This window comes from Pituophis catenifer, unplaced genomic scaffold (genome assembly GCF_029215685.1).
Source record: "Pituophis catenifer annectens isolate HBS135680 unplaced genomic scaffold, rPitCat1.0.hap2 SCAF_6, whole genome shotgun sequence".
NCBI classification, from domain to species: domain Eukaryota; kingdom Metazoa; phylum Chordata; class Lepidosauria; order Squamata; family Colubridae; genus Pituophis; species Pituophis catenifer.
Window position 1 is genome coordinate 26,804,388 of NW_027256886.1, and position 20,090 is coordinate 26,824,477.

General features: G+C 37.6%; 1 protein-coding gene and 1 pseudogene across 2 annotated transcripts in view; both read left to right on the top strand.

Moving 5' to 3' along the window:
• On the top strand, positions 1 to 16,779 carry LOC139318372 (phospholipid scramblase 2-like; annotated as a pseudogene).
• Positions 14,652 to 20,090, top strand: part of LOC139318772 (phospholipid scramblase 1-like) — a 25,880-nt gene continuing 20,441 nt past the window's right edge. For both annotated transcript variants that reach the window (XM_070946366.1, XM_070946367.1), the window contains exon 1: positions 14,652 to 14,951. The gene's annotated coding sequence lies outside the window, so the exon portion shown is untranslated. The remainder of the gene's footprint in view (positions 14,952 to 20,090) is intronic.

A 20,090-nucleotide genomic window follows, 5' to 3' on the forward strand; every position in this document is an offset into this window, starting at 1 on the left:
ATGGGGAAAAACTCAGGAAATTTTGGACTTGTTTACACTCCTGCTAGAGGCATAGGTGTGTCTTCCTTTCTATCAATTAAACTGTATTTGAAAATATAGTCAATTCCACCTTGTGTACAGTTCCCACAGACCATTCATGTTACCGTGTTTCCCCCAAAATAAGACCCTGTCTTATATTTTTGTGAACCCTGAAATAAGCACTTGGCCTTATTGCCATGCGCTCAAAAGCCCCATTGGGCTTATTATCAGGGGATGCCTTATTTTGGGGGAAAAAGGGTAGATAGTTTAAGATGAGTTCATCAAAACCTTTAACGAAGAATATAGAATTAATCAGCACTGAATCCTAGAATGCAATATTGCAGGCTAACACTGTCCATAGCCAGAAGTTTAATGTTGACCGGCTCAAGGTTGACTCAGCCTTCCATTCTTCTGAGGTCAGTAAAATAAAGATCCAATTTGTTGGGGACAAAACTGACTCTGTAAACTGCTTTAAAGATGGCTGAAAAACACTATGAAGCGATATATAAATCTAAGTGCTATTCTATTGCTAATTGTTATCTTATACCTTGTCCTTATCTCACAGCATTGGTCTTTTTCTTGCTGGTATTGCACTATGATACAGCCCCAGAGATTAAGTTTAGCTGAATGATGATTAAAATTCAATTTTAGTGACTATGAGAGCTGATGTCTAGAAATTTTAAATTCACAATAAAACCTTCATCTCCTCTCAAATTTATATAAAGAAATTAGGAATACAGTGCCTTCCACCTAGGGAAAAACATGCCAGGGAAAAATGATTATTTCCACTGATCCAAGAGTCCAGTGACACCTTCAGGTCAGATCCCTTGGTGAAAGTCCCATGCTTAAATCCCCTATTAATTTCACTTGGGAAATATTTGCAAAATACTAGGAAAAGTGCATGACACTTCTTCATACAAATGAATGCTGGATTATCAACTCCATCTTCTCTCACCAAAGAATGCTACTAAATATTTTTTTCAAAAATAAGCTTATGTGAGAAGTAAATGAATGAAAAAACAGCCACTTACAACCCTAATTAGATCTTTGGATTGGCTTCAGAAACTTTCCCATGGAGAGCAAGTTACAGTATGCCAATGAGTAATGATCCAAGCAGGAGTTACCATTGTCAAAGCATTCTATTAAGCTACGATTTTGACTTTTTCTTTGGCTGTTTTTTTGTCTGTAGTTGTAAGAATTCAGCCACTGGTGTTCAAAAATCAATATGCAAATCCAGAACAAGGTATGTGGATTTATAAAACTGGAAAATCATAGTACAGCATGATCTACTATTGTGGTGGTTAGAAATTAGTGGAGTATACAGTATGGGGAAAATGTAGTACTCTCTATAATGTAGAAAATTTACATGTTTATACTTCATGGTGTATGAACCAAAATTGAAGAATAGCTCTGTGCATTCCTGAAAATGACCTTGAGGAAGTGACTCGGAACTTACACAAACGAAGAATTAAAGCACCTGCATATTCTTTTCAGAAGATTTAAAAAGTGGCTGCTTTAAAGAATGGCAGTGCAATGTTGTATTTTTGCACGTTCAAAAGTACTTTGTCCCAATGTTTTTTTAAAAACAGCTCTGTCCGGCTAAATAAAGTAAAAAGCCATCTGGAATCAGCCTTCATTATAAAAAGTCTTGCCAAATATAACATTTGATTTTGCTACTGGTTCTTGGAAGCATCTTGTATCTTTTTTTTTTTTTTTTTCAGAATGACTTGAAGACATAATCAAGAAAAATGGAGTGTAAGTAAAATTTAACTACTTTTAAAATTAGAAATATTGTTTTTGTGAATCATCAATGTCTCTGCCCTCTACATTTTTCTGTCTTTTATGAGTAGTCCTCAACTTATGAGAACAATTGAACCCAAAATTTCTGTTGCTGTCTGCAATTAAAGTAAGTTCGAATCTTGCCAGGCTCAAGGTTGACTCAGCCTTCCATCCTTTTATTTACAGTTTTAAAATACAATATGATAATCTCTGAAATGGTAAGAAGATTGGAAAAATATAGCAGGACTGATCTATCTGTTATATTCTATTGAAATATCTTGCAGTACAGATTGATATGTACATAAAATAAATTCAAATATGTAGTAAAGAACATTTATATGTTAAGATAGTAATAACTTTTTATGTGGAGTATTTCATTTAATTCATTTCTGTATGATTCTTTTTTTTTTTTTGCTTTAATTTATATGCCGCCCTTCTCTGGAGACTCAGGGCAGCTTACAATGCATTAAGCAATAGCTCTTTCTCTATATGTAGGATGTTTCTAATACCAATATCTATATGTAAGAAGTATCTAATCCCAAGAATGTTGTATATAGAATTGGACTTTGACATCCATCAAGGAATTTTGATGTTATAACTGGAAATATCTTGAGGAAGGCAAATTGCTTTGCCCTAACACAGGGATGTCAAACTTGCATCCCATGGACTGGTTGCATCATGTGCAACCGGCCCCGCCCGGTTTAGCAAAGGGGAAAAAGTCCTGATATGTCATGTGATGCTGCCATGACGACATGAGTTTGACACCCCTGTCTAACACATTGTTAGTTACCATCAAAGTATCAATATACCTCTAGAGTGCTGCTATAAATTAAATAAAAAACAGGTGGGTGTGCAATTAATTCTGCAAACTTTACTAAAACTTAAAAAAAAAAAGAATTTTAGCCTTGTTATAGCATAACAAACTTCAGCAACAATAATAATGCATTGGGATTTAATTAGAGAGAGGATATTATTCATGCTACAGCTAAATGCAACCATAGCAGCTGACTGAATACCTCTGGGTAGTCCTTATGGAAAGTGAATTACTATTACAATTAAAAATGATAATCAAGCAAAAAATATCTAAATAAAATATAGGAAAAAAATCTTATTTATAATTTGTGAATTGTGGCACTAGAAATGGAAAAAAATGTAAATGTACATTTAAATTATCTTTGCCTAATGTGCCTAGAAAATGAAGAACTATATGTGATTTAAAGTGTGCTTGAAGATATTATATTATACTAGAGGGATCTATAAAGAAATTTTAGTTTGATATGATTTTATAGTGGTTTTGTTTTTCATTTTTATTATATGTAAGTTTTTTCTCCATATAAAAAATGGAAAATACATATCTCTGTTAAAAATAGCTTTGTTGCATTTAAACCCACTTGCTTTATCATGTGTAGGAAAAATAAAAAATAAGGTTGTGATCACTATGGCAGTTGATTGACTTTAAGCATTTCATCCATCCATCTATTAGCTTAAATGCTTTCTTGTTCTAGCTAAACAAACCCCACCTACAGAACCACCTCCAGAGCATCCAGGCCTAAGTTATCCAGACCCAAGGATATGCTGTCCCAGGTTATCCAGGAACCCAGGTCCAAGTTGGAATTCCTCAGCATGCATCTGGATTGCCTCAAAATACACCTCCATCCACTTTGCCAAGTAGGTTGTTGAGGCATCTGCAGCTTTCTTGGTTCAAAAAGCTTTTCCCTTAAGCTTTTGTTTCACTGAATGATTCACAAATTTGACAGGAGGATTGGGGATTATGTTGAAGGTTTTGAGAGTGGAAATGAAAATGGTATGCTAGTATGAAGCCGCCTGCTTTCATAGCTTTTTTTTGAAATTAAAAAAAACCTTCAAAATTGCATAGCTAAAAATTGGTCATACTGCTGCTGAATTTCAGAATTGGAGGACTATAAAATACCTTAATAATTAATAGTTCTTAATAGGGCACAAATGCTCAGCATTAAAGCCAAATCTAGACTTTTCTTCCAATAGTTTAAGTTTTTGGCATTTTAGGAAATAATAAAGCTGTAGGTTACATGAAGAAGTTGAAAACAGTTCCTGGAAGAAGGCAAAGGAAAACTGTTTACCATTATTATCAAGAAAACTAATATATCTGGATATCACCCAGAATCAAGATTTACTAGAAAGGAATTCTTTACCTCTGTCTTCCCCCACATCAATAACCCCAGATTAAAAGGCAGGATTTCTGCCTCTTTCTAACAATAAAACACACACAACCTCAAAGGCGTCCTGCCTTTTCTCATATTGTTGAAATTATATTTTGTGACATTTTAACTGGTTGTTCTTTTTTTTTTTTAATTTGATTTATATGCCGCCCTTCTGCAGAGACTCAGGGCGGCTTACAGTGCGTTAAGCAATAGCCTTCATACTTTTGTATATTTTATATAAAGTCAGCTTATTGCCCCCACAAACTGGATCTTCAATTTACCTACCTTAGAAAGGATGGAAGGCTGAGTCAACCTTGAGCCTGGCAAGATTCGAACTTACTTTAATTGCAGACAGCTGGTGTTAAATTACAGTGTCTTGTTCACAGAGCTATCCAGGCTCTTTTGATCATGTTAGAGTACTCTTAATGGCAGCACATCATCTGCAACATCAGATAGACTGAAAATTGATGGCTTATTAAAGTTTACCAAAGTCCATAGTATTTGGGTAGATGTAGCAAAGTTAAACTTAGACACCTCAGATTCATATTGGTGGAACGGGAGAATTGGTAATTTATTTGAAATTACCAATTCTCCCCTTCTACCAATATGAATAATGCATAAAACCACCGCTTTCCTAAAAAATTCCAGAAAGAATGCAGAGCACAGCAGATCAGGAGCAGGCAAAGTAATGTGACTAAAATCCAAAAATTTGTTTATATTTTAATTTTTTTATAACCTCCAACCACGTAGTTACATACCATACTGTATAAATAGAAGATTAACATAGACCGGTGCAGATATTTTAACTAAAGTTTTACCAGAAACTTTTGAAATCCTTGTTAAAGTTTGGTTATCCTTGGCATTTTAGAAAATAATTTGCTTACGATCTCATTTTGAAACTTTTGAAACAATGCATTGTCTTATGGAGCTCTCCAAACTGCCAGTGTGCCTCCTACAGCTAAACCTGTGGTTTGGATGCCAGCCCCATCAGTTCCTCCCAAATGCCCATTTGGATTAGAATATTTAAGCCAGGTATGTTTTTCCTATGCTCCTTTTACTTGATCAGTACAGATTACAAGATTCTAACTCTTTTCTCTATTTAATAGCCTCTAATTATATTGGGCTATACTTTCTCTAACACTGGCCAGCAAATTTGGAAATTTCCACCAAGCCCACATAATGAAGTATTTATTTCTCTTGCATCCTTATAGTCTTAGTGAATCAATGTGATTCTACTGAAGAATGATTACATAAATTCACTAGTGAATTAAACAGATGTATTAATAATTCTATTAATAATAAATTATAATTAATATTTGTTAATTATTATTGAATCTAAAAATTCAATGTTTTATATTTAATGAAAAACTATTCAATACAGAGAAAAAATAGAAAGGCATCTTTTCATATATGCTATGATAAAACTGTTGAATATGAAACAATTATAATCATTTCATTTTTAATATTGTATTTTTTTTTACCATTATAATAGATGGATCAGGTAATAGTTGACCAGCAGCTTGAGCTCATGGGAAGTACGTATTTTGTTATCTTTCAAGAAACATTATTAATTTGGCTCAATTATTCTAGAGTGACAACATTATCACCAAAAAGACGGGATTGTACTTCAACAATATCTGGAAATGCAGCTTCCCATTATAAAGGAACCAAGACTTCCAGATATTGTTAGACTAAAACCCCGCAACTTTGGTGTTGGCTTAAAACCAACTTCTGCTTTAGAGTGAAAATGACAGCTGGTCTCAAAACTTTCATTTACCAGAATATAAATTAAGAAAGTTTTGACCCATTAATCCTTTCAACTGTTCAAGATGCATTTATCACCCAATCTTACCTTTGCACAAGTGTGGACTGCTGTCACATAGCATTTTTATTTTCTAAGAATGTTTTCAGGCAATTGTGTTCCAAGAGTTCTTTTTGTAATGAAAGTTGATGCTAGGAGCTCAAGGATGTCAACTTCCTGTTTACTGGTTTTTAAATAAAATTACTGATTAAAAAAAAAAAGATTCAGTAGTGGATCTGATGAATATCAACGGAGTATTTGTAGATGTGCAGACACCCCCACATGAAGAATTCTTCATATTCTTTCACTTTCCCCCTGATTATGATGAACTTATTGTCATCTCATTGCAGTGATTAACCAGCATTTGGCACTTCTAATAGGAGAGAATATATGTAGACCAGACTTCAACATGGAGTCCTTGGTGGTCTCTGAGCTTGGTTGTTTTCTTGCAGAGTTTTTGTTAGCCAATTAGGTAACATTTTTAGTGCAAGAAGGGAATGGTGTTTTCTATCTGGTTATATACAATGGCTTGCCCTATCAGAATTGGTGGAAATATTGTTTGTTATTTCCTTGTTATTTCCTTGATAGGCTGTTGTCTAGTGTTTGATTATTTGTCTGGTCTTGATCTTGGTATAAAACTCTGCTTTTCAGGATATTGATTGCTGATGAAAAGAAAAAAAAACATTCTAGGTTTTTTGTATCTAGGGTTTTTAGGGTTTTTATTTCTCTTTTGAATGTGGTATAAATATTATTTATCTCTATGAGCCTGTCGCTAGCTGATTTGCTTGACTGGCAACCGTCCAGAAATTCCTCAGTATAATTTGGATTTAGGTTGGTCTAGGATGCCTACAGTTTCCCAACTGAAACTAGGTGAAGTCTGTCCATTTGTTATGAAATTAACAACAAGGATTTTTCGTTTTGTCTTCTGACTACTAGTGGTATTCATGGATGTTTTCTATCTGTTTTCATACATCATGGTTGTTACACTTTTTACATTGTATGTTATGGAAGATTTCTATTTTTTCTTCTTGGGCTACTGCATGCATCCATTAACATTTTGTCATTTTGGATACATTCCGTAAATTAGCGCATTTGAAGTACCTTGGTTCAAAACTATTGCCCAATGATGCATTGTCTTGTATGTTTAGTAATATATAATTATTTTGATACAGGTCTTTAACTTATCAATGTTTCTTTTTTTTCCAGTGATAAGTGGCTATGAGACTTGTAATAAATATGAAATAAAAAAATCCATGGGGCAATGGGTATACTTCGCTGCTGAAGAAAATGATGAATATAATATATACCGTTATGGGTCTTTCAGATCATTTACCATAAAACTCTTTGATAGTGCAACCAACCGGTCATACAATTGTCAAGAGAGTTCCACTGTATGTGTTGCTGTCCTTGTATTTGCTGCCTACAAAAGGTAAACTCAACCCCTCTGCCCATTTGGACTGTTTTGTTCACGAATTCTTTTCCTAGAGTATCAAGAAGTGATATACAACTTTACAGAAATAGAAATTAGCATTCTATTCCCTCCCATGGTTATTATTACAATAGTATTTAATTGTAAAGATTCTTGTTACATATACGTACGTACTATATATATGTATCTTGACTTTCCTTTAGATCTTCTCCATAACTATAGGGGTTTCAGAGTGGTAATAGAACCATAAACAGAGGATGTCACAGTAATAATTAATGACTTTACACAATAACTTTACACAAGTCATTGTATCCCTCTAAGACTCCTCTATAAGAACTACCATGGTATAGCTGTTAAATGCTGGAATAGATTAGGGAGACTCAAGTTCATATCTACTTTAGGGGTATCAAATATAAGCTACAAAAATCTTTATGACCATTAGGTGGAAGCAAAGAGGTTGAAGAAACACAAAGTCTTTGTTGTAATATAGTGGTTGTTCAGATTTTTGCAACCCAGATATGCTAGTGTCAGGGGTGGGTTCTAAATTTTTTTACTACCGGTTCTGTGGGTGTGGCTTATTTTGTGGGTGTGGCTTGATGGTCATGTGACAATTATTTAGGATTTAGCAGAGGTACTGGTCCACCAGTCTTTTAACTGCTTGCAGAGCTGTACTGATCTACCCATTTATTTTTTGCAGGCACTGGTCTACCCATTTACTTTTGCAGGCACTGATCTACTCATGTATTTTTGCAGGCACCGATCTACTCATTTGTTCTCTTTTAACACTGATCAGCTGTAGGGCGGCCCTTTGAAGCCCCGTGGCAAGAGTTTAAACAGTTTTTTTCCGTCTAGCCATCAGCTGGGACTCAGGAGGCAGCAATAGATTGGGGGTGGGGCCAAATAAAAGGTAGGAATAACACGGGGGTGGGGAGGACACGGGGGGTGGGGGCGCAGGGGGGTAGAGAGGCAGAACCGTTTCGGTGACATCATATTGTCACTGCTACCGGCTCGGGAGAACCGGGCTGAACCGGTTCAGCTGAACCCACCACTGTCTAGTGTACATATGGATATTCATTCAGTTATTTTGAGCAAGTCAACCTCTTTCTGCTCATGACTTCACACTAATACAAAAAGAAAACAAAAAGTAGGGGCATAAAATCCAAAAACAACATATTAAAAATGTTCTGTTCCCCATTAACAGTTAACTCCTTTTGATCATTTATTGCCTTGATTTTCCATGTGCTTTCAATCCTAACTATAATAAAAGTGCCTGTTAACATGTCTGAATGTGAGATAAAATGCTGCTCTTTATTCTAATTCTGCTGCATGTTATTTTTCCTTTAAAGCTTGAGGTTCAAGCACCACTAGGCACAGTCATTGGATAGGTTAAGCAGAAGTGTTACATCTGCCGACCCAAATTTGTTATCCAGAAGGAGGCCAGAGAAAACATTTTGAAATTGCATGGACCTGATTTATCACGCCATGGCTTTAGGGATTTTCATTTTGAGGTAAGGTGACACTCTAAACTCTGTCTTCATCTACTTTTCAGTGTTGAAATATATTAAGTATTGATAGACCTATGATTTTTCTAATTCATAAGAGCAGAAGTAAGATTGCTGCATACAGTTTTCTCTGTTGTTTCCTTTTTCTTCTTTGTAGCCAAGGAATTTTATATGCCCAATGTGAAGTCTATAAATTACGATAATTTAGAAGATATCCTGGGGGATGATAATGATGATGATGTTATTGTTTATTAAGCTGATATGTATTTTGCATTTCTGTCCTACCTCTTAAAAGTAATTATTTTAGATTATGTCATAACTATTACAAAAGCATGTCACATTCCAGTACTGATTCCGAAGGGGGAAAAAATTAATACATACTGTAAGTGGAAATAACATATTTAAGTCAGTGAGTGAGTTAAGTCAATGAGTGAAGCCACACACAAACTTTTCTGATAAGGAAAAATTTGTATAACATTGCATGTAAAATAATTGTATCAATTATCTAATAAAAATTCATACTACTTTTTATTGCATATTCATATTCTCCATAATATGATTTGCAAATCTCTGAGTGTGGTCGCTTACATATCTTAAGATCTTCATAACTTATGTTTTATGTATTAATAGAATTCAAATTCTAATTTCTTACTAAGGGTGATATATCACATTGCATTTAGGACTATGGTGCATTGATAATATTGTTATCCTCATATCGTACAAAATGATATATATATGTATATATCTATGTATGTATGTATATGAAATTATAAAACACACAGCTGCATATTTGGTCAGTCTTGAGACTAGGCCTTATGGTTTATGGTAACTTCCTTGCATAATTTTTTATTACTTGTTTAAAATTAGGTGAAATCTTTCAATCAAAACTCATCAATTGGAAAAATTTCCAGGAAATGGAAAGGATTAGCAACAGAAGCTTCAACAGATGCCAGCAATTTCTTAATCCAATTCCCAATGAATTTTGAGATTAAAATGAAAACCCTTTTGCTTGGAGCTTGCTTCCTACTGGTAAGTCTCTTGGTAATCTCATTATAAATTAAGATTGAAAAAGTCTTGCTTCCTAACAAGGAACAATCTGGACTAGAATTTATCTAAATCATGTTTGTTTTATTTTAATAGGATTTTTTGTTTTTTTGAATGAAGTGGAACAAGGCGCCGCAACCAGACATAATTAGATGTCTACCATTTTTCCTGACTTCAGAAAAAAAATTATACTGCTGGTTTTGTTTCTTACCTAGCAGTTAATCTATCACTTGCTTATATGAGCAATCTCTTTTTCATTTTCATGAAAAAGAGATTGCTGAAAAATCTGATTATGGGCACAGTACCCTCATATTATGCAAGCAACCAGATTGTGGATTCTTATGAGGCAAGAAGTGTTACTCTAGAATGGTGTTTCACATCCTTGGCAACTTTTAAGATATGTGCATTTCAATTCCCAAAATTCCCCAGCCAGCATACTATCTGAGGAATTCTGGGAGTTGAAGTCCATGCACCTTAAAGTTGCTAAGGCTGAGAAACACTGCTCTAGAATATATAATATATTAAAAAGACTCTTTTGTAACTGCTCAAGGTACTTCTAGAGGGACTCTAATGATATTCCCAGATGAAAGATCATACAGGTAACTATGGAACATACAGAAACTATGGAAAGAACAATTTCCTTTTCTTTGGTGTCTTGATGGATATCAACAATTGAAAGAGTGGGAGATAGAAAGGGGAAAAAGGAGAGAGAGAGACAGAAAGGATTGTATTTTATATCTGTCAAAAAATAATGTAAGTGTAAAAAAATTATTTTGGTTAACTATAGTTCAAGTAAAAACCTGATGTCAGCATTCCAACCTATGATTTCCCAAGCGCTAACATGAATGAGTAGGAAAGAGCCTGTCAGAAATAGTAGCTTGACTTTTCACCCAGTTCTCCCCCCCCACCCCCCACCCCGGCAGATAACGTCACCTAGGTGATGAGAGGAGGGAGGAATTCCTGTGACTTGTAGTAACTGAAAGATGGACTTGGAAGGTGGCCAAAGAGACACTGAGATTTGAGGAACGGAAAGGGAGGGGTTTGGGATCGGAGAATCAGTTTTGGCTGCAAATGAGTTCAGGACTGGATCATTATTCTTCAATAAATAAGAGAATTCATCAAAGACTTTGTGTTTGAGAATGAAATTTATTTGAGATAACATCAGAACCTGACACCTGAATAATAACAATTCCATTGTAATATATTGGCTTTAAAATATGCTTGTAAGATTCAATAAAATATTTCAGCACTTTTCTTTATTCACTGCATGAGTGAATACAAATGCTTCTGAAAGCAATGGGATCTTCAGAAGAGTCTCTCCCATGTTTCAATTCCAGATAGGTTATTTTTCTGAGGGGCTGTTATATAAGAAGCAGTCCTTGAGACAAGTCTTCCTATTTATGACAAAAGATGCTGATCTGCAGGCAAAAATAGGAAGGAACACCAAATTGGTTTCACCTAACATCTTTCATGTCTTTTGCACCAAAGTATATTGCCATGAAACCGGTTGCCAATTTTACTTGCATTCTTCTGGTAACCAATTTTACCACATTAATTTTGATTTATTTGGGATGTCTGTGGGAAAGATGAGTTTCTTTGTTAGAGGTTTATGATGTGAATTGAATTCTCCAGAATTGTCTTTTCCTCTACTCCTGTGTTTTTGGATTTTCAGAATGGTAATTATCTGAGTCAAAACAGAAAGGTATTCCTTTTGCTACATAGTAGGGACAAATTAATTTTGAAGAAGGAGTGTTAACAGATGTTTAGTGAACAGCTGTATCTTAAAATTCAAGGGGAGGTCAGGTTACCTTCATTTTATTCTGAGTTTTGAAAAGCTAATTGCTGCAATGCCAGATTTAGATTTGGTGAGGCCCTAAACTACAGAAGGTTTAGAGACCCCTGTTAAAAAGTTACATCAGAAAGCCTTAGAAAGATGTACACCAAAATAGGACCTTGGGTTGACACAAAAAAACTGAATACATATGTATGGCTTAATAGCAAATTATTTAAGGTGAAAAACACAAATTATTTTCAAATGAATGCTTTTACTGATTATATATTTATCATTTAGATAGGGGTGTCAAACTGGCAGACTGTGGGGCAGATTCATCATGCACAGGCCACACCCACCTGTTCTGCGAAGGAGGAAAATATCACGAAACGTCACATGATGGCAACGTGATGCTGCGAGTTTGACACCCGTGATTTAGATGGTTCTTTTTTCTCTCTCATAAATTATAATCTCATATAGGTAGTCCTTGACTTATGATCAAAACTGAGGCCCAAAGTTTCTGTTGCTATGTGAGCCATTTACTAAGTGAGTTTTGCCCCATTTTAGATCTTTCTTTCCACTGTTAAGTGAATAATTCCAGTTGTTAAATTAGTAACATGGTTGTTAAATAAATCTGGTTTCTCCATTAACATTGCTTGTAATAAGGTCACAGAAGGTGATCATATGACCCAGAGATGCTGCAACTGTCATAAATATGAGTCAGTAGCCAGGTGTCTGAATTTTGATCGTGAGGGTGTTGCAACAGTCATAAGTGTGAAAAACAGTCACAGGTCACTTTTTTCAATGTCATTGTAACAACCATCACTAAATGAACTGTGGTAAGTTGAGGACAACCTATACTTTGCAGCACACCTAAAAAGCCACATAAAATTGTAAAAGCAAGTAAACAAAGTAAAATTTTATGAATGTCTGTGGATTGTGAGGCCCTAAGCTTATGCTTATGCCTAAATCTGGCACTGTTGTTGGTATTCTTGAGTCTTTTTTTCCTCTGTGAATTTATTTCTAACCTCTGATTAGTCTGAAAGGAAAAATAAGTTTAAATAAATACAATTGTACTTTAACAATTCAGCAAACTAAAACTAAACACTTGGTTTTATGTGTTGTGGCCCGCCAGCGGCCAGCGGAGCTGGTGGCAGACTCGGACAGTGAGGAGATTGGAGAGAAACATAGGCCAATCCTGGAGTCTAGGGAAGGCTCTGATGAGTTCTCTGCATCAGAGGCAGAGACGGGGCCAGGGCCATCCGACAGTTATCAGCTACCTTCGGAGTCAGAGATAAGTGGGGCTAAAGAACAGCCGGAGCCTGTACCCATGCACAGAGCTGCCAGGAGAAGGGAAGAGTTAAGGAAGAAGGGCTGACTTTGGAGTAAAAGCACAGGTGGACATGAATAGCCCCCCCCATAGGGAATAAAGAGTGAAAGGGGAGTGGCGTTAGTTCATTTCATTAGTGTGAAGATCTGTTCGTGACTCTCAGAGATTCCTTGCCAAGTATTTTCTTGTACAGCATTGCATTTGGAAGATATTGGCCTGGCAGCTCTCTAAATCTGTGGTTTTAAATTCACTTTTGAAAGACTGTTTGCCAGGACTTTGCTGGATGTGAATGAGAGGAATTCACATTAGCTTAATAAAAAGGGGTTTTGTCAGGACAAGGTGTCTGCTTCATGATTTTGTGAAGCCTAGGTCAGAACATTATGTTCCTATAGAATAGGTGGTTATATTTCATTAGCATGCTTCTCTGTTTATAATCTTAAATTCATTTTAAAGATAGACAATTTATTTTGCATTCAGATTTAAATTTGGACTATTAATATTCAAGAATAAAATGATCTACCTTGGTCCGTGCAATTTGTATCATCCAGATGTGTCAGCAAAAGTGAAAGAGAAGACATCTCTATAAACGTCTGTTCTGACAGCTGAAAAAAAAGTTTTCATTATACAAAGCATTTGTATGCATAACCTTCCATCTACTTTTTTTTTTTTTTATTTGATTTATATGCCGCCCTTCTCCGAAGACTCAGGGCGGCTTGCAATGTGCTCAGCAATAGCCTTCATCCTTTTGTATATTTATACAAAGTCAGCTTATTGCCCCCACAACTGGGTCCTCAATTTACCTACCTTAGAAAGGATGGAAGGCTGAGTCAACCTTGAGCCTTGGCGAGATTCGAACCCTGCAGTAATTGCAGGCAGCTGGTCTTAATAACCAGCTTAATAACAGGGTGCCTTAAACCTCTGTACTACCAAGGCTCTTTAAATATTCTACCCTCTGTTATAATTCTCAGACACTGTTACAACTTCAGAAATGTTTCTATTTCATAGCTAATCAACATACCTAAAAATGAACAGCCCAACACTTTCAACAACCACTGATCATTTTGTTTCATTATATTACTTTGCTCTTTCTACATTAAACAATGTAGAAAGGGTCTTACTCCATTTTCCCATTTCCTGTCACAACCACCATGGCATGAATTAGACTGGGGCTCTGCCCATGCTTTATTTAGCCAACTAAATGAATGTTTGATTCTTCTAAGGCTGAGCTATCAGAGCAACAGTTAATACCTTTTTGAGTACCCCACCAAATTCCCCTGGCATACCTGATGCCTTAAGTTAAAATAAATTGAATAAACTAAACAAATAAATTTGTAATGAAAGGGAAAAAATGGGAAGAGACTGTGCTGCCAGAAAGCACCTGCCTCGGATTGAATTTCAGGCAATTCTTCCATTTCTTGTTCCAAGATTCACCATCGACCAACGGCCCCCCCCCCAAAAAAAAGACACTTGGGGTGGTAGACGGAACAGGATGGAGCAAAGGCATAATGGATGCTTTGTTATTATTTAATCCATGGCAAAGACCTATGGATTAAGCCTATGGATTTAGGTGCTTGATTTTACAGCGACGAGCACAATGGGCTTGGTCCCGTGACGTAGACAAGAGACCGCTCGTTTCTTTTCTAAAGAGCCGCAGCCCGCGCTTCTCTCTGCCTTATCTCTCCGTAATTTGAAACGCAGGCAATTAAGCAGCGAGCTCCTCCTTCGTGCGATTAACTAGAACAGTGTCTGGCGAATTCAACTTCCTCTGGCGGGGAATATTTTCCGTCGAATACTCTGAGCTGCACAGCCTCCTTCGGGCCTCTTGCTCCCCTCCCATACTAGCTCCATTTGCTCTTTGCCTCCTTCCCCTCCCTATCCTGTTCCCTTAGCAGGGCCCCCGGAGCTGGGCGGGAGGAGGCAGAAGAGCAGTCGCCCAAGTCTTGTTTTTCTCACGGGTGGGGAAAAGCAAGTAAGAGAACAAACGCACCGATCAGCAGTAACAGTCACTTGGGTGGAAGTACCTATTTTTTTTTTTTTTTGGCAAAGGCGATTCTGATGCGCTTACTCTAGAGTAACTCCGTCGCAAGGGCGTAAAATGTAAGTTTTCCCTTTCGTCTCGGAACTTCAGGGGTGAGGGATCGAAGGGTTTGCCAAGTGCTTGGCTCCACTATTTGCTTTGATTGAAAATGACAACCCTCTTACAAAGAAACGGAAGAATAGTAAACAGGAAACGCCCAGGGATTCTTTGCCGTTTTCCAAGGTATTGCTGAGTTCTTCAGGACTGTTAAGCGGGATCAGGGACAGTTTGACTCCACACACTCCACACACTCACAGACGGAGTTGTCTGATTATTCTTGAATTTACATCCCTGGAAAAATTGAACTTGTCACTTGCCGATTTCTTTTTCTTCCACCCAGTTTGCCCAGTACCACCCTGTTTCTTTATCAATAACTAGAGGGCAGCCCTGAAGTCAGAATTCTAATATCTCTTGTAGAATCAGAAATGATGAAGCATCTGGTTTGGGGAGGACATTATTAGATGTTTTGTTGTTATTGTCACCTTTATTATTTTATGATCCATTTCCTGTGAAAATGTGTTGAGCATTGAAGCTCCCTCTCTGCTGTTGAGAATAGAGGAAGTTTTCTGATTGAAAGGAATTACAATAAATAAACACTTGCTGAAAGCATTTGTTTACCAGAGCTAGGACACTGTGGTTGGTTTGTAGACTGCAACAGGCGAAGCATGGAGACACAATTTTAAAACAAAGAACAGTGTAGAAGATAAATGCTATACACTACAGCAATTTTTAACAGGGATCCAAATAAAACTATTTCTGTAAATGTAAAATCACCTAGCTACTCCACTGGCTTGCAAAAAGATAGCTTTTTCAGAGCTAAACAATTGGGGAACCTCTTCTATACAATCTGAATTCACACACCTGGAGAAAAAAATTGTAACTGTGGTGTGTCCTGCAGTCTCAGACCAGGAGGGAGAGCAGGAGGCGTTGAGCTAGCCAAGGTCTGAAGCAGGTAAACTGTTCAGTATATTGTCCACTTTATGAATTGTGACTCTGCTATTTATTATAATGTGTACTGTGTGCTCTAATTTTACTAAGTTTTTAATATATGTTGCTCTGAGTCCAATTAAGACATACGCCAAATAAGGCAATTCCACAAAAGTTCTCAGACAAAATAATATTTAATCAATAAAATAATCCTTAAATTTCTACCATTCGTTCAGTGATCATTTAAAATTACAATGGCGCTTACAAAGGGACTTATGACGTGTACTTGAAGTTATGGCTGATGCACACCCTGGGGTCACATGAATAAAATTTGGGCACTTGGCAATGTGCCTGCCCTTATGACAAACTGCAGGGGCATTGCAGCTGCTCCACCCTCCTTGTTATGTAAATAGGTTTTCTTGGCGGGAAGTTTAAACTAACTGACCATCACTGATTGGCTGACCACCACAGCTGTAAGGTATATAAAGGGAGCTGTTTCCCTAGGTCAGTTGCTGGGTTCTCACCCTACAATAAAGAGCTGTTGTCACTCACTGCCTGGCTTGCTGCATCCTCATTCACCCAACTTAACATTGGCGACGAAGATGGGATCTGAGGCCAGAAGCCAAGGAAAGAGCTGAAGCCACAGCTGAGAAAGAGCTGAGGCCACGGAAAGAGCTGAAGCCACGATCCGAGAGAGAAGCAGAACGCCAAAACCAGAATCCAGGCGAGCGAGCGGAGCACCGGAGAATCATGAAACAATGTCTGCTACACACCGCCAGCGCCTTTCAACGCCAAGGAAGAGAAGTGGGGATCCTACATGTCCCGGTTCGAGTGCTTCATGGTGGCCAACGACCTGCAAGGGCTACCGGACATTCGGAAGAAGGCCCTGTTCCTGAGCCACTGCGGACCACGGGTATTTGACACGGCCGAAGCCTTGTCGGAGCCGAATTCGGTCCACACCATATCATGGTCAACACTGCAGACCTTGCTGAAAAACCACTATGCCCCAACGCCTTCAAAGTACGTCCAGCGGTACAAGTTCCGGGAAAGTTTGGCGCAGGCACATAGACCAACTGAGGAGACGAATCGCCACAGACGCCGAGGAAAACTTCAACGAACCACTCCATGACTACCAACCAGAACCACAAACTACATCAAGCCCGAGTGCAACGGAGGACTTAGCTGACGATCCTGGAATCCAGCGCTGCCCCATCGAAGAGATTCGACCGACCGGAGAAGTCGCCGCCCACAAGGAGATCTCGGAGGTTCCATTGGCGGAACAAGGAGAGACAGGAAGTCCCTCCGACCTGCTCAACGCCTCTCCTCCAACTGAACTGCACAGGTTGGCCAGGATACGTACACACCTAGTCACCTGAGAGACTTTGCATGCAAATAGTACCCGAAGTGACTTCTGGGAGGAGAGGAGTGTTATGTAAATAGGTTTTCTTGGCAAGAGGTTTAAACTAACTGACCATCAGCTGATTGGCTGACCACCACAGCTGTAAGGTATATAAAGGGAGCTGTTTCCCTAGGTCAGTTGCTGGGTTCTAACCCTACAATAAAGAGCTGTTGTCACTCACTGCCTGGCTTGCTGCATCCTCATTCACCCAACTTAACACTCCTACTTCCTCTCCATCCTTGCCCACTCAGTTCCTTGGATGTACTTCCCATGCAGCTGGGTCCCCTCAGGTCTTGAACTTGCTTCCTGCCCCACTGGGACCCACATTTTTTGACCTCCAATGCCCCATTATGTCTCACTTCACTGATCTCTTCTGAAGTTTGCTTTTCCAAGGAGAAGCAGCTGATGCGCCATACAGCCTTCCTATACAGAAACTGGATGGTGTGATCCCAGAAGCAATCACAATTCTTGCAATTTAAGAATTGTAGCTGCCTCCAAAATGGCACCTGCTTCTGAGATGGCGTCTTTTGAAATGTGATACTTGGAAATCAACTTTGAGAAAGAAAAGCAGCCAAACTGCCAGGTGGCTTTCCTACACAGAGACCACTTTATGTGCCAGTTTGGCAGTGGCCACAATAGTCATGGTCTGAGAAGATTATGTAGGAGCTGTGGATGTGCTGCAGGGCAGCCTCCTGGGGCTTCCCCCACTGTCTGAGGCACCCTATTCCACTTGATGATCACAAAAAAGAGAGATGGGATTTGAGTTAAGTGGGTGCCTTGCTTAACAACCGCCACAATCTACAACCATAATTCTGGACAAACTCAATTGTGATCAAAAGTCAAGGACTACCGTAAATCAAATGTAAACAAACCACAGCAAAGTCAAATCATGAAAAATATGCTTGTAGTGTATCCCTATGCCTTGAAGAACTTTGAAGGTGATAACCATAGGCGAAAGTTTATGACAACTTCATTTGTTACATAGCTCCAGCTTTTGTTTTTTGTTTCTTTGGTCACTCATTCTTGTGTTCTATCCATTTCTATAATACTCATTCTAACTTTATTTTTTGCAACACAGATTTCTTATGTACTATCACTCCAATTGGTCAACTTAATATCATTTTTTTCCTGACATATCCATCTCTAATTTCCATGTAACAAAACGGTCAGATGCATGGCTTTTTTCAACAAATATTCATCTTCATGAATGACTTTACATTACCCATTACGTTTGTGCCAGCATTTTCATGCTTTAAAATTTCTTCATCTATTTTTCCCAACTTCAATAAATATTCTCCTAAAGGTAAAGGTTTCCCCTTCCCAGTCGTGTCTGATTCTAGGAGATGGTGCTCATTTCCATTTCCTAGACAAGGGAGCCAGTGTTGTCCAAAGGTGTTTCCATGGTCATGACTATGTTATGTTATCTTTCCACCAAAATGGTACCTATTCATCTATTTGCATTTGCATGCTTTCAAATTGTTAGATTGGCAGGAGCTAGGGCAAGAAATGGGAGGTCATGCAATACTTGGGTCTTGACCTGCCAACTTTCTGCTCAACAGCCCAGTGTCTTTTTTAAAAAAAAATTGATTTATATGCCACCCTTCTCCGGAGACTCAGGGGGGCTTACAGTGCGTTAAGCAATAGCCTTCATACTTTTGTATATTTACACAAAGTCAGCTTATTGCCCCCACAAACTGGGTCCTCAATTTACCTACCTTAGAAAGGATGGAAGGCTGAGTCAACCTTGAGCCTGGGGAGATTTGAACTAGCAGTAATTGCAAGCAGCTGGATGATAATAACAGGCTATTAGTCTGCTGCTCTTCACCGCTGAAGAGTGTCTTAACCGCTAGGATACCATGCCCACCCATAAATATTCTCCTAAAGCAAATAAATTAGTCACTTGTTTAAGTTTTTTTTATCATTTGTGTATAAGTTTCAGTTTGCACTCAATATCTCCTGTCAAACATAATTATATTGTTTTTGATATGTTAATTATTAGATTCATACTCCTTTAGGTATACAATCTAACACTGAAAAGTATTTGGATTTTGGCCAGCAATAAGCATTATCTTTGTATGAAAGTACATTTATCTTCACATAAATGCCACCACACCTTATGTCATTACAACCAGATAGGATATTCAGTTTTTGAGTTGAAACTGTGGTTGAGTCTATCCACGTGTCATGAAATTAAGGAGTTTTCATCATGGCCTCTGATTGCTAGGTGATGTTCATGGATGTTCTCTGATAGTTTTCTGCCAGTCTGTTCTACATAGTGTTTGTTACAGTGCTTACAGGTCCATGATTCTACTATTAATCTTCTCATCGTTTCTATCACCCATCTCCTCTCACTTATGACTGTATGACTGTAACTTTGTTGCTTGTATCCTTACAATTTATATTGATTGTTTCCTAATATGATTTGATTGCTTATTTGTATCCTATGACTATCATTAAGTGTTGTACCTTATGATTCTTGACAAATGTATCTTTTCTTTTATGTACACTGAGAGCATATGCACCAAGGCAAATTTCTTGTGTGTCCAATCACACTTGTCCAATAAATTATTCTATTCTATTCTATTCATGTACAAGCAAAGCTCAGTTTTACATCAAGCATATTAATTTTCTCTATGCAATCAATAAATTCTCATCTAGAGATATTTTATAAACCAGCATAGGGGACATGTATAGGGCATAGCTCTTTAGATTGGCCCCTATCCAGTTCAATAAATTCATGATTTTAAGTTCAATTAAAAAAAAAATATTCTCAATCCCAAGTAATTTCTGCAGTGTGTGAAATGCAGATTGCAAGTATTCAGAGATTTGGAAT